Source organism: Pelmatolapia mariae, linkage group LG2, assembly GCF_036321145.2.
Source record: "Pelmatolapia mariae isolate MD_Pm_ZW linkage group LG2, Pm_UMD_F_2, whole genome shotgun sequence".
Taxonomy (NCBI): Eukaryota; Metazoa; Chordata; class Actinopteri; order Cichliformes; family Cichlidae; genus Pelmatolapia; species Pelmatolapia mariae.
In genome coordinates, this window is record NC_086228.1 from 22,237,836 (window position 1) to 22,253,603 (window position 15,768).

Genomic DNA, 15,768 nt, shown 5'->3' on the forward strand with positions numbered 1-15,768 from the left:
AGCTTCATGTAACATTCAGAACTCTGAGTTTTCGTCGTCTTGTAGCCATGTCAAAACACATTTCAGGGATCTGTTGATACACGGCATCCAAGAAACATCCATGCTCTTCACCGTGTTTTACATTCCCACCTCATGCCTCACATAAAACATTACACGATGGAGCGATTAGCTTAGTGCTGACAGAGTCCCTAAACATTCAATGCAGGAAGACCATTATGCTCACGCTAAAAATGAAATGACCTCCGGGTGATGGTAATGCATGCCGTGGCCTCATTTTAAATGGCTTAAAAATGATTTGTGAGGTTTTATGATTTATGCCCATTTACTATGTAAGTAGTGCAATTAAGATACATGACTAACTCTACAGTATTTCTGCTCCTAAAAATATATATGCCTATGGTACCTAATGTTAGTATTTGTTTCACAGTGATACTGATGCACATACTTTTCAAAAGTGTGAAGTTTGTAATCAGTTGATGATTTAATTTCAAGTATATGTTTTTTTTGTTCTTTTTTTACCCATATAAACACAACACACAACAGTCTGTTGAATGCATTAAGTGTATTTCTAATGGCAAACAGAATTTTGATTGCCTGTTGGCACAAAAACATTCAGCCAAGTAACCATAAGCTGTCTCTTGAGCTCTCCTATATTGTCTGGACTGTAAATGAAGCCCATCTAATGGGATAATAACCTGTCAGATATCCAGGTCGAGCACAGAGCTGCTCTGTTTTTCAGGAGATGCTGAGAGTGTCAAAGAAGCAGAGGTTTGTTCGGTTGTCTCTTTTGCCTTTTGTTGCCTTTTGAGTTGTGTTGTTGGCACGCAGTGAAAGGTCCGTGGAGAGCTGCCAGCGGCTGAGGTCATTATAGTGTGAGTTTCTAGTAACTGTGACCACAAAGTTATTTTCACCGACTCAGCAAAGAAACAACACAACAATGTGTGTGGTTTGGAGTTATTGCCGCCGTTTGAAAAATTGATCTAAATATATTTTAACTGGAGAAGAAGTGACAGCGGTTGAGCGAGGCTGACATTTTAATATCAGAACTCTGGTCCTGAGTTCAAACCACTGTCCCTGCAGACATCTACCCTTTACCCTTGTACACAGCTCAGTAAAAGAAATCTCTGATAAAACCCTGTGGGGCTGGGCGATTGGCAAAGGTGGATTTTCACGGTTTACTCCCTTAACATAGCCTAGAATATTTTTCTGTCGAGCCCTTTCCTCAAAGTCTGGAGCTGGTTTTATATGGGATAAATCCACCGGGTTGGCTTCCACCTTTAGCAGACAGGAAGCAATTAAAATCAGACTTCAACAAAATGAAAATATCTACATCTAAAGAGAGTACTGCAAGACATAGTAAAAACAGAAAAATATCAATCATATTACTCACCCAAAATGCATTACTTTGCACTGTTGCTGTTCTTGAGACCAGATACCATCCCCCTTCGTTGCTGTCAGTGGCTCATGATGATGCTCTGTCTCCCCAATTAGTCTATTAATAGCCATGATAGATCATTTGTAGTTGTACTGGTAGTGACAAACAGCAGTATGATTACTTATTTGTTTATTTTTTTATGGGTTTCCCTCTCTGGTCAAATACAAGCGGGAACACTGAAATGCATATCAAACCAACTTCTACTCATTTGTCATGCTTCATCTGTACTGTACATGTTTTTGCTTTTCCTGTTTGCAGAACTTCAGGTTTAGGATTGCAACTTATTGCCTTATTTTAGTTCTGGTTTTCAACATGGCTACAAGATGTAACACAATTACATGGCTTTACAGATCTATAGACATTTGCGTTCCCTCCTTTTTCATGTATATACAGCACAAGAACGACAGTCATTCTTCTGTGGTGTCTACAACTCTTCTTATGTAAGACCTAGGCACATAACTGAGGACAAGGGCAAGGCACACTATGACAATTTCATATAGTACCCTGTGGGTGGATGTTGTTTGGAGCCATTTTCCTCTTAAATGCAGAGAATTTTGTCCTCTGCATTGAAGAGCTATGTATGGAAGAAGCATAGTTGATGCTGTCTGTACTGGAGTGGGTAACATGGTATCAGTGCCAGTGAAATATTGTGGGAACAACTTGACTCCACCGATTAAATCAATCCACAAGAGTTCCAGGAAGAATGACCTAAAATGTTTCCACAGTGAATGGATGACTCTTTGACAAAACCAAAGTTTAAAAGACAAAATCAGTCAAAAATTTAACAAGGTAATTTCTTACCTTGTTACTGTCTTCAGTACCTTCCCCATGGACTTTGCAACTTAGTTGTTTTAAAGCATATAGTATGTTGTATTAGATTTAGTTTTTAAATATCTATTAGACTAAAAAGTAAAGTTTGAATGGGAGTTGAATTCCATCACTCTATGATAGCTGTAATGGAACCGTCAAGACATGTGGGAATTATGAATGTCGGTACAATAAGATGAAGCTTACTGCTTTTGACGATTCTTCAAAATTTCCTCTGGTACCAACAAACAGTGCATTCTTACTCCCAACTCAGTGCATGAAGAGGAGTAAGGACGTCCAACCTGAAGACAAGAATTTCCTTATATGTTCACTATTTTTATTGTTTTAGCTTTTATTTTCTGTTGCTGTGAGGAAACACAAATATTGTTAATCATATATTATAAGGCAAACCTATCACAGCTCTAGGGTTAGGGTTAGATCTCTATCCTGAGCACAACTAGTCTCGCGGGACACCAGCTCACTACTTGTCCTTCAGGTCTTTAAGTATCACTGAGTGATTTCTGCAAGCTGAAAAGCAACACTAAAGTGGTACCCAGTGGATAAAATGTGAAAGTTAAAGGTCATAACCATGCAACCAGCAAACTGATGCATGTAATAATAAGTTGCTGATGTTTCTACCACATGTCAAATTTATCCTTTAAAGCACTGGACTAAATGCATTACATAAAAACAAGCAAACAAAGTTTAAGGATTTATTAAGAGACAACAGATATTGTGCAGATGGGGAGTCTGGGCAGGTTTTGCAAAGGCAGAAGAGGCAGTGAGACACTGGCCGACAGTGGAGTAATCTGCAATACAGACGAGGTAAGTTATCTCAGGGAATGACTGAGATAACCAAGAGCCTGGATGTTACTACCACAGATCGCAAACATAAAGCAAACACAGAAAAAGAGAGAGAAGGGGGAAAGACTAAGAGAAAGAGTGAAAGAAAGGTGGGTCAGCGCCAGAGTACAGGACGGACCATGCCATTTAAGCTACATAAAACTTAGGAACATGCTTAATATCTGAATATGTTAGCATTATCATTGTCAGCATGTTAGCTCTCGGTCACACAGGCCTAGAGGCTTGTTGGTGAACCCCTGGGAGCCTGTGGGTCTTTTTCTTCTTCCTCTTTTGGCTCCTGTCTATAGGAGTTACCACAGTGGATCATCTGCCTCTATCTCACCATATCCCTAGCATCCTCCTCTGTTACACCAACCTTCTGCATGTCTTCCTTCACTACATCCACGAACCTTCTCGGTGGTTATCTTTATCTCCTTGTTCTTGCCAGCGTCCAGCCTAGTTGCTAGGATGAAATGTGTATTGCTTGGGTGCCAGTTTAGCTCATTTGTTGTTGCTTGTATAACAAATGAAATGAATGGGTTAAAGTCTGACCTGTTGTTGTTTGTTGTGCATCTTCCAAATAAATAATGGCCCTAAAAGAAATGTGTATTCCTTGACTGGTTGCTAGCAATAGTCATCTCCTTGTGATTATATTGAGATTTAGGAGATTGCATGGAAAAAGCCAGTTTGTCTGCAAACTCTCTTTAACTACTTGCCAAGCTATAGTAAAACCGAACAGTTTGATGCAAACTGGAAACGGAGAACAGTCACCTTCACAGTTGTGCCGTACCGCTGCAACCAACGCCTTTGTGTTGCACTTTTCATAGTTTCACTACTACTTGGTGGGTAGTTGGTGAGTGTTTGCAGGCAAGTCAGCATCTTCCATTTAAAGTATGACTGTTGTGCTATGGATGGTTTTCAGTGCAGCACAGATACCTCTTTGTAACCAATTTCATGAAGCAACTCCAGGTAACCACTTGCCAACTGGTTGGGGAATACACATTTTTTGAAAGTGACCAAGGTTTCCAAGGAGTCACTGAATGGTGTCTACGCTTCGATGACTGGGCTAATGGATTTCACAGTGACTGCCTGAAGCCTCCAGTAGCAGCCAGTGGTTTCTGCCCTCTAGGCCTGTGTAACTGGGCGCTTAACATCTGAGTCAACAAGCTTCCCATCACTTGTGTCCAGTACAGAAATGCAAGACTACCTAGACGAAAGAAAATGTTGCCCTTTATCACAGTTGCGTAGTTGATGATAAAAAGAATTTTGTTTTGTTCATTTTTTCTTAGTTTTCGTGAAGGGTTGCACTGCTACTGTCACAGAACAGCAATTTCCTGAATAACAAGACATAAATGTGACAATAAAGTTTGTAAACTGACATGTTTTTCAGGGATTATTTCCATTTCGTGCTGTCAGTCCACTGACAGTATGACAAGTGCTGCGTAATGTACACACTGATATAAAAACAGCCAACTCATGCAGAATGGAATTAAACAGACGCAATGACTGAAATTAATCTTTTTTTGTGTGACGGGTTACTGTGCTTGATAATTTTTCAGCGTCATGTTCCTGTGGTTTTTCATGCAGCACAGAAATGATTAATAGCAGATGTCTTCTTTTAAAGGTACGCCAACATCAGTAGCAATATTAGAATGAGAGTAAGGCATCACTATCACCCCATAAGGAAACCTCTGCTTCACTAGATAGTCCGCTGTGGAACATGACAGGAAATTTGGGAAGGAAACGGATGATGTCTAGCAGAGGTCGTGAGCTGGTTTTGACCCTGTGATGACAGGAACACATGGTGCAAGCCTCCAGTCCGCTGAGCCGCACAGACCAATGATTTATCTTCAAACCAAAGAAGAGAATCTGTCACTGAATTTCTCTCTCTGCCTCTGTTAAGCTGTGTTTGCCGCACACATACTCAGTCTGGTCTCATAGAGTTCCCCCAGAGATGAGATTACCTTTAAAATTTTTCAGGCAGTTGTTATTCTAACTGGGGTCATGTTTACATATATGGAGGAGCTGTTGAAGAGACAGCCCTGTGTTGATGAGCTCTCCTCAACCACGAGGCGAGTCTGTTCCTTTAGTCGTCAAAATCTAATCAATAGTTTGTTTTCCACTTTATCAATGAAACTATTTAAATACTGGTATATTATGAGATCAAGGAGAATGTCGTATAATCAGAGTCCTAAAAGATTATATAATTTGTGGTTTTTCTAAACATGTGTGGCGCCCACGCATCTGACCTTCTGAGACCTGAGTCATGTCAAATCATCTCTAATCCTATGTCATCCTTATCAGTCTGTGTGTACACTCAGAGCTCATTGCCTTTGCCTGGAGTGTTTTTCTGAGATGTGATTGGCTGGCATTGGGTCCCTCCATGTGGTTTGCCTCTAATGTTTACCTGTTGCAGGCAGATGTTCTCCTTGGAAAGTAAGTTCATTTCCTGGCTGGGTGTTCATGCTTGGTGTACATGGGAGTAAACGGGGAGCAGCAGATTCATACAGGAGTCCTGTGTTTTTATGGCAGGCAAAAAAAATGATTTTTTTCTTTGGTAATAACAGATCTGTGTTTTAAAAAAAATATATGTATATTTTTGCTTTTTTGTCAAGTAAAAAGTACATGGTGAAAACCTCTAATTTACCATAAATGGTGAAATTATTTATTTGCTGATACATGTGATGCAGCTATTGAAAGTTGGTGATTGACGATGATTCTCATTAGTTTTTGATATGATAACAGTTTAAAAATACACTATCTGGTGCACCTTGTTAGTACCTCGTTGGACCCCCTTTGTCACCATTCTTTATGACATGGATTCAACAAAGTGCTGTAAATATTCCTCAGTCCATATTGACATTATGGAATCACACAGTTGCTGCAGATTTGTCAGCTAAACATCCATGATGGGAGTGTTTTTCATGACGCCCAGTTGCTACTGAAGGAGCCAAAGTGTGCCAAGAAAATAGTCCCTACACTATTACACCATCAGTTCCATACTGAACGCGTTCATGCATGCTCAATCATCCAGGTAAGGAAATCCAGGAAAGCTGATTCTTTGTCCAGATGAAAAGAATCATCTTTCTTGGATACCACGCTGAATCATTGATACAAAGGAGGATAGATCCATGCTTTCATGCTATTTATGCCAAATTCAGATTCTACCATGCAAATGTTGCAGTAGAAACTGAGACTTGTCCGACTATAGGCCTCCACTACCCCAGTAAATCATCAGTTTCTAAATACTCAGACCAACTTATCTGGCACCAACAGCCATACCACCTCCAAAGTCACTTAAATTAGTTTTCTGCTCCAATCAAATGCTCAGTTTGAACTTCAGCAGGCCATCTTGACCATGTCTACATGCCTAAATGCACTGAGTTGCAGCCATGTGACCAGTGTTGGGCAAGTTACTTTGAAAAAGTACTTAATTATAGTTACTAGTTACTTCTTCAAAAAAGTAGCGCCCAGATTACTTACATAGACAGCTACTTCCGTGCAAGAGGGCTTCAGCTGTCTGTTTGTTGAAAAATAGTAACGGGACTGCACCGCATTTTCTTGTTAGTAACGGTAATGGCGTTGTAACGATAGAAATAGTAATAAGTTAGATTACTCGTTACTGAAAAAAGTAACGCCGTTACTTGTAACGCTGTTATTCCCATCACTGCATATGACTGGCTGGACAAATATTTACATTAACATCATTTGAACAGGTGTAGTATAGTTTGAAGTGATCTGAAGGCATTTATTCTTTCAAAGGTAATGTGGTTTTTCACTCAACTACAGTGGTTGTGTTCACACTACAGACTGGCAAATGCACACAGTGTAATCTGTAATTTTCCACTCACTGTCACTCACAGCTCACAAATAGTTCAATTCCAGGATGTGGTATAGCAGCTATGTATTTGCATGATGTTTTTTAAGCTTGAGTATTTGGTTGCTTTAAATATTTGCAGGTTGCAGGTAATGAAAGGATAGGATAAAACCATTCTTATATCTTTTATACAAGAACCTTACCACATAACCTTGGTGTGTTTAAAAGTGTAAAAAGCTTAGCGTAAGTTGCTAACTGTGGAAGCTAACAGGTGAGTTCAAATTCCGCAAGCTACAAAAAAAAAAAGAGCTGACTTACATTAGTGAAGTGTTTTTGTGACCCACTGTTATCTTTGTATTTTGGTGTCTGCCTCATACTGTGTTAGCTGGCAATAAAAGCTGTCAAAGTAGCGATTATTACCTATTAGAAATGTTAGCTACTTTAGCTACACGATGCACATTTAAGTAAAGCCTTAAACTGCATTTTAATTTTTAATTGGAGAAAACAATAATGTTTATCTTGGCTTAATAATCTTTAGAAACCAAAGCTGAAAATAAAAAATGTGATTAATTCTACAGCCTTACTCTCAGTTTCAGAAAACCATTGTGTATTTCTCTAATATAATTATGTGCAATGCAAGTGGATGAAGACTTGATATTCATTAATTTATATTAGAGCCTAAGGACGTTAGTTATTATTGTTTTTTTTTTTACTCTTGATTACATATTAAGAATGAGATTTATAAGTTCTTAGAGAATGTGTGGCTGCTCTCTTTTTCCTCTTTAATTGTTCACTGAGGTTGTTAAGTTCATTTTTCTTGCCATCAGTTTCAGTTTTGCTGTACAAAAAATACTGCAGCTCACAAAAGCTGCATTCAAACACCATCAAGTGCATCTCATATAAAAGCAATGTGTGCTCTTTTCAGCATTAACCTCCTGGCCCTTCATCATTTTCTCCACCCTGCGGCCCTCCTGACTCATCTCCACTGTGACTCCCTGTGGCATCCACGGTCAGTGTGCTTTGTATATTGCTGATCTCTGTGTTTACCAGCCATACACGCAGTGTTAGGCAGAGATGTCGCTTACTGCACTCACTGAGAGATTTAACACAAGTGCAGTAACAAAGAAGGGAGAAGTCTTTGGGGTTTGTGTTTGATAAACAATTCAGGGGAGATAATTAGTTGATAAGACATCACTTTCATTTAGTCAGGAGACTCGTTTGCATCTATTGCCTGTGAGCTGAGCCCGACTCACAGGCTTTGTATTACCATATGCTGAATTTTTAATCCATTAACTTCCTGAAGGAGAAATGTGAAAGTGCAGATCTGCTCCTGTGGGAATATAGGGCGCAAGGACAGTTCTCCGATATCTGCATATGGCTCATGCTTGCACTCTTATGTACTCTTACAATGTTTACTCCTATATGGCTTGAGAGACTGTCAAAAACTGCTGTCTTCTCAAATAATTAGTAGCTCTGACCACTCAGACAGCTGGCCAATTAAATGTGCTCATAGCTGCTGCTGCTGCTTGATGTCTGCTGGGCTTCACACAGAGGTGTAGATTGGAGGACAAACTCATTTCTCTGTAGTGGGGGGGAGAGATGCCAGGAAAGCTTGGCTGTGTCTGAGAGTGTCTGTGTGCTCCTCAGCTGGCTGTGTGAGCAGATAAGAGAGGAGGCAGAGAGAGAGCTGCTGATTCTGGGTTTATACCACCCCCCTACCTCTTCTCCCAGTCTGTCTCTCTCTGTGCAGCTGCAGGTCTGAGAGCTGACCTGCATTAAGACATCAGAAACTCCCTGACATGCTAATGGGAACAGTTTTCTAGAGCATCTTCAAAAGCTTGTTAAAGTGTGGAGTTTTGGCAGTGATTTAAGGAAATCTGCTATTATGGTTTAAATAGTTCACCTAATCTGTGTTGGCAGATTAGAAATGCCTGGACACCACCCAAACACTTTCTTGCTAACTGATGACTCTGTCTCCACAGCAATGTATTCATTGGACGTGTACAAACACACTTTATCTGTGAATGAATGAAGCTCAGAAGCTAACATTTCTTTAGCCCTATTACGTTTCATGTATTTATTTCCACTAGTGACTATATCGTGCATAAAATCAAACCCTCTTTGTTCTTCTAACGCTTTGCTTTTTGTTGAAACATGCCCAAAGGATTTTTCCGTTTTACTGTAACCATTTGCTTTTATTGTTTTCGGTAAACCCTCTGATGCTGATGGAAAAATAGGTTTGGGGTGGAGTGGTCTAGCCAGTGGGCATCTGACAGTGATTTGCTGATCCTTTGCAATTGCATGATGGCTCTCATCCTCTAAGGCCACAGGCCCTAAGGGCTAACCAATCACTGCCCCTCAGCTTTCTGCTGTTGGCAATTATAGGTCAGTGTGTGTCACGACATCATTGTCTTCCCTTTGAATGGCTCAGTCCGAGCTCCCGCTTCAATCAGTTATATTTTTGTTTTTGCTGTTTAAAGTGAGCTAGATATCCAGTCACCACTGTGACCACGGTTTCCTGATTTATTGCAGTTTGGGTTGCTTAGCAAGTAAAAACGCCGTGCCCTTTTCAGGGCTGTCAACAAATATTTAAAATTTGATTGTATAATCAAATATTTACAAGAATAGACGTTTGATTGTGAAAACTGCTGTTTGATTGTGGGAGAAAAAAAAATCACCTCCAGCAGCGCACTGTCTCACAAGAAGCACAGAATGCAGGGCTGGTTTTCTGCCAGAAAAGTTGTTTAACCCTGCACTGCTGCGGGTTTAATGAAGCTCTTTCCACTCACAATACCACATACTATGTTTGTCAGAGCGAGAGCAGCTGTGTGGCATACGACCGGGGGCTCTCATTTCTTCACACGAGTAGAGAGAGTAGGGGAAGTGAATGATGTAGGCTAACATAATTAGTGGACATAAGTGGACGGATATCAGCTGAGCAGTTGAATGTAAACGGTGTTAACTCACAACATTTGTCTGGTTCCTGTTTGTTTTCCTTATTTTTAAAGTCCTTTCATTGTAATGACTCTTTCAGGCTGTTTTTACATGTGCAAGTAATGGTTAATGATAACAGAAAGCTAATTGCATACATGAGCTATCTTAATGGTTTAGCTTGTGTCTAAAAGTTTTGACACTTCCACTGTTCTTTTTACAGTAAAATAGAGCTGCGTCTTTGCAGCTCTATTTAACAACAGAAAGCTTTAAAATAGTGCTGCTATATTAGAGCTGCTAATATGTTATCACTAAAGAAATAAGAAATGCTTCAATTATGTGGAATTTCCTAAATATAACATGCACTGCTAAATATGTTTTAGCAGTGCGTATTCTAATGAAATTTTTTTTTAAAATTCTCCTAGAGGACAAAATCACCTCTGTAGGACGTAAAAGTAGAAACACACACAAGGTGTGTTTTGCTAGATTCAAACTACGTGATATAAACTTAATTATGGCTTAATCTGCAAAGTGTGAGATGTCACTTTGATGTCAGGTTTCTGAGCCTTTCATGATGTTTCAGTGTTCACAGAGAGCTCTGCCAGCCATCATGTCACCCAGACATGGAAAGGCAAGATTTTATGACCCTATCATCACCTAATCTCACATGTTTGTAAGCTAAAACTATCATGTGGTGCCATCACATCCCACCAGAACAGCTTGAATGCACATGTGCCAGTCTTCCTGGAGCTCCACTGGTTGGATGAACAGCATTCCGAATGGATGAAGGCACTGACATCCGGTAAAAAAACCCACTTCCGTCAATATAAAAGTGTTTAATCAATGGATAAAGTTAATCAAGTTGGTTTGCTGTGGTCCTACCCTAAGGCATAAAGCGTGCCCAGATTATGCCAATAAATGACAGCCACAACATACCCTCACTGTGGGGAAGTGGTTCTCAAGCTATGGGGCAGGTCCCTGCAGGTGGGGTAACCAGATAAAAATAAAATGAAGTGAAAAAATTTGAGATATATCTGGATTTAGCAAAAATAAACCAAACACAGAGTTTAATAATTGTGCTATTGTGCTGAACTTTAAGTAAAATTCATCATAAATCCTTTTTTATTGTTCATGATTACTAAAATGTGTGTTTCTGAACGTGGTCATGCCAGAAAACAGTGTATAACTACTGCAGTATTATGGCTCAGGTTTGTCCTTTAATGTGTGGGAGAGTCATAGCTAACGTGTGATGTTACATGTGTGTCTGTTTCCTTAGTGGTTAGACAATCATAACAGCTACATTGGCTAAATGTGGCTATTAATGCTCAATTAACCCTCCTTCCGTAAATATTATCAGCTTATTCCAACAAAGACATTCAGCATCTACATCAGCAGTCAGGTTGGTGTGGTCTTTGAGCGTCCATGTGGTGAGGAGATTTGGAACATCGACGCCTCGTCTGTGGTCACACGGTGGCCCATGAGGCAGAGCGATGCCTTCCTCTCAGCCTTCAGAGACCCAGCCCCATAACTACCCCTAACACGGTAATAACACCGCATGTATCCCCTGATCAGCAGCAAATTGTTTCTTTAGCAGCGTTGAGTGAGAGGGGAAGAGGAGCGTGCTGACGTGGAACTCATCAACGATCTCTTTAAAGCCCAGGATGTGTCTTTAGATAATCTGTGCCATGTGCACAGCTGATAAACAGGTTGTTTTGGGGTGACACCCGTACGATCTGCTTACTCACATCCTGACACTGAGCACACTGGGTGTAGTCGTGTATGTAATCTGTTTTGTTTTTTTGTTTTCTTTTTAATGGTTGCTAACAAAAAAACTTCAAGGACAAATGGATGTTTTTGATTTTTGTTTGAAGCCGTTGTTGTTAGAGCTATAACTTGCAGGAAGGCACGAGGAAGTTTAAAGGGTACGAGAACCCTTCCTGTAGAAAGTCACTGCTCACTGAAAACTTTCAGGGTCCTTTTAACATGAAAGCACAACACAATAGCTTCTTGCAGCTTTGCCAGGTCACATAGATTCCTTTAAGGTGTTTACCACTTTGTACATGACAGCCAAGCCTTCACTAATGCATCTATATCGCTTCACAGACACCTTTGTGTTCATGTAAGCGCCATTAAGAAAAGCTATCAGGGAGATTTGTGAAAGGTCAGGAGATGTTCTTTTGGCCCCCAAACGGGACACTAGAAGAAAGACTTTATATCCAAAGACTGTCAGTCATCAAAGTGTAACGCTCTAATGATGGGAAAGTTATGACCCTCATTATATTACCCTATGGGCCAGTGCACTTGCTTTGTTCCTGGCTTATGAGCTAAAGATAATGTGCCTAATCTGAAAAGTGTATGTAGAATAATCCGGAATGAAGTCTTGGCTCATTGACAAAGAACTGAAGTGAAGAGAAAGGTGCAAATTCACTTGACACCGTTCCGACATCTTGTTTTCCTTGTTGAGGTTTTAAAAGAGCAGGGGAAGTTCAAAATTAGAGAAAATCCCAAACATGTGTACAGTCGAGGGGGAAGTCTTGGCAACTGGCATAGTCGACTCTTTTTTCTCTGTCACTTCCATCCCAGTCTTGCATTTCTCTACCAGCTGCCTGCCTCCTTGCCCTGTGTTTGTGCTTGCTTTGTTTTTATGACCACTCCAGTGATCCGTCGCCACTGCAGAGCTGCTGGTGTCAACACAGCTGAGGTGCATTATGCGGCCTGGAGTTCCTGCCTCTTACCTGGCTCCAGGCGTTGTTTTTCTGTGTGTTCACTTGAGAAGTAAAAGCAGTTTTATGCATGCACTTTCTCTTGGTCCACATACACAGGGTTTGGACCTGTGTATGTTTTGGGCTAGCCCCACTTCTGGCCAGCCAGTTATGGCCTTTTGAAAGGCGTCATGTTTATGAAATCTATATGTATATACATGTTTCATATAGGGTTATATCATGGACTGGTTTGTATGTACCCATTTTCTACTCTACCTACAGGCTCAAAGTGCCTTGTACAACATGCCTCATTCACCCATTCATGCCTATTCATACAACCACCTTTTTCTATGCTTAATTGCTTTCTAGCTAACGTTCAAACTATAGTGTTTAGTATCGTGCTCAAGGATATTTTGGGATTGAACCACCAACCTTCCAATTAGTAGATGACCTGCTCTACCTTGCTACATCCACCCCATGTGTGCAACATAGCGGGCTTATTTGTGGTGGTGTAGTGCTAAGCTGTCTCACCTTACAGCAAGAAAAGTGTGAGATAAAATTTACTGGAGGTTGCAGGAGTTTGCTGAGCTTCTCAAGTATTTTTAAACCAAATTTAGATGTGAAATATAAGCTGGCACACTGGCTTTTCTCTTTTCACTTACATAACCCAGTTTTAATGTTCTTAATTTGTGTGACAGAGTTGTCTCTTAGTTTTTGTTGAATCAGTGTCGTGTCACAAGAGCCTCTCTGTCCATAGCTTTCAAGCATTAAAATCAAAGGTTCTTAATATTTTGACAAAAAGCATGACTTCTTTTTGCTATTTTTGCCAGACGTCCAGAGTAATGAGTGTGTTGGTTGATAAGTGATCTTGCATCCGGTAGCACATCATTTTCCTGTCCTTTACATAGCTGGATAGCAAGTGAGCACTTGCAGACATTTAATGCTAGCTGACAGTAAATAATAGTCCCATGGTTATACTTAAGAGCACGTCATATATCTTAATCGTCTTAATGTCCTAACATTAGCTAACATAGCATGGTAGCTGAAGGGAAGACTTTGAGCTGTGGTGATTACTTTATATTACATTTATCGTAAGCTTTGATATGCAATAATTTGATTATTTAACACTTTTTGTGAAATTGTAATGGCATTTTTTGCTATGCGGTGACATTCTGTAGTGGAGCAGCATGACTTTTTTCTGGATCAGAATGGTTTTTCAGGCAAGGTTGGTCAACATAAATAGTCAACACATGTTTCACATTATTAGGTACACATTGCTAGTAGTGGTTTGGGCCTCTTTTGCCTTCAGAACTACCTCGAATGTTTGTGGTGTAAATTCAACAAGGTGCTGGAAACATTCAACAGAGATTTTGCTCCATGATGACATGTTGTAGATTTGTCAGCTCCACATGATAGGAATCACTTTATTGAATGACATCCCAAGGTGCTTCATTGGATTGAAATTTGGTAAACACTGAGGCCATTTGAGTACAGTGAACTCGTCATGATCAATAAACCAGTTTGAGATGATTTGAGCTTTGTGACACGGCATGGTATCCTCCATAACATCCAAATGTTGCAGCTGAAATCAAAACTTGTCACACCAGACAAAGTTTGTCCAATCTTCTATTGTTCAAAATCTGTTGCCTTCCTATCATCTCTTCTGGTCTCTGACACCAACATGACATTTTCACCTAGGGAACTGCTGCTCACTGGATATTTTCTCTTTTTAAGACTATCCCCTGGAAACATTAGAGATGGTTGTGTAGCTTTCTGATGCTTAATTTGAACTTGAACACCCAGTTGTCTTGACTGTGTCTATATGCCTGCATACATAGGGTTGCCTCTGTGTGTCTGAGTAATTAGATATTTACATTAATAAGCAGTTAAACCGGTATACTTAATAAAGTGTCCAGGAGTTGTCGTAAGTTAATGAGCCTGTGTTACCTTACTTAAAAGCATTTTCCTGTAACCTTTGGCGTTTTGATAATTAAAAATGTATTATACTTTAAAAATACTTTTTAAAAAACGCTGTCCCTTTTAACAAAACATATAGTTTGGGCTGGATCAGGTGACCCTGAATCCTCCTTTAGGTATGGAGCAATATGCCCAGGCTGCTGGGGGGTTCCCATGATGCACTTCTTCACTGCATTTCTTCTTCACTCACCTTTTTTCCACTCACTGTGTGCTTTTACACCACTCTGCATTTCATTATTACTTATTGTTAATCTTTGGGTCTCATCCACAGTGTGTCCTTATCCTGTCTTCCTCCCCTCATCCTCCAACCAATCGCAGCAGATGGCTTGCCAAATGCTTGCTCATAGGGTGTCATCCAAATGTTGGGGTTTTCTCTCTATTATTGTAGGGTTGCTTTAACTTACACTAAAAAACACCTTGATGTGACTGTTGTTGTGATTTGGCGCTATATAAATAAAATTGGAATTGAAATGAATTGCAGACCTGATGATTTTCCTTTGGGAAAAGGCACCATTTTTTATTAATGCAGTAGCGTTGTTGATTATGACAAACTGGCATTAATTAAGTCCTATTTATTTAAATACTGCTTTACTACTCTAATATTACTTCTTAATATCATTTTGAAGTACAGTTCTCACAGTTTTGTCAGTTGTGTGTCTTCAAATACCTTGAGGAATACCACTCCCTAAAACTCTTGGCTTAGACTACATACCTCCCTTTGAATCATGGAGTTATTGCTACGTAACGACAGAATAACATTTATAAAAGTAATCAAAACACTTTGCAACACCTGTTTGTTACATATGTGCTTAATTTGCAATCACAGTCTGCACAGCCTCTATAATGTGAGTCTGGGATTCCAGGTGGTTGAGAGACTGCAGAGAGCTGGGTAATGTCCACGAGTGTGGGTTTGTCAGCGGTTCTGTGGGCTATGTTGGTGGTACTGTGGGAGAGCCAACTGCAATAAAGGTTTTTATGATGTGGTAGAAGTTGATGGGACTCTGCCAAGAGCGATCCAGATGTTACTTGCAAAGTCTGTTTCTATGGTATACATACTGTACATCGGGGTACAGAAGGCACAGAACACTACACATTTCCAGTGTGTTTTTTCTCTAGCTGAGGAGAGGCTGTCAACAATTTGAAGAACCTCACGAAAGTTTGGAACTGTGTCTGACACTCATTATCCACAGTGGCTCACCCATCATTTTGAAAGTTTTATGCTTTTCTCACAACAAATCCCATCATGCAGTCTCAGT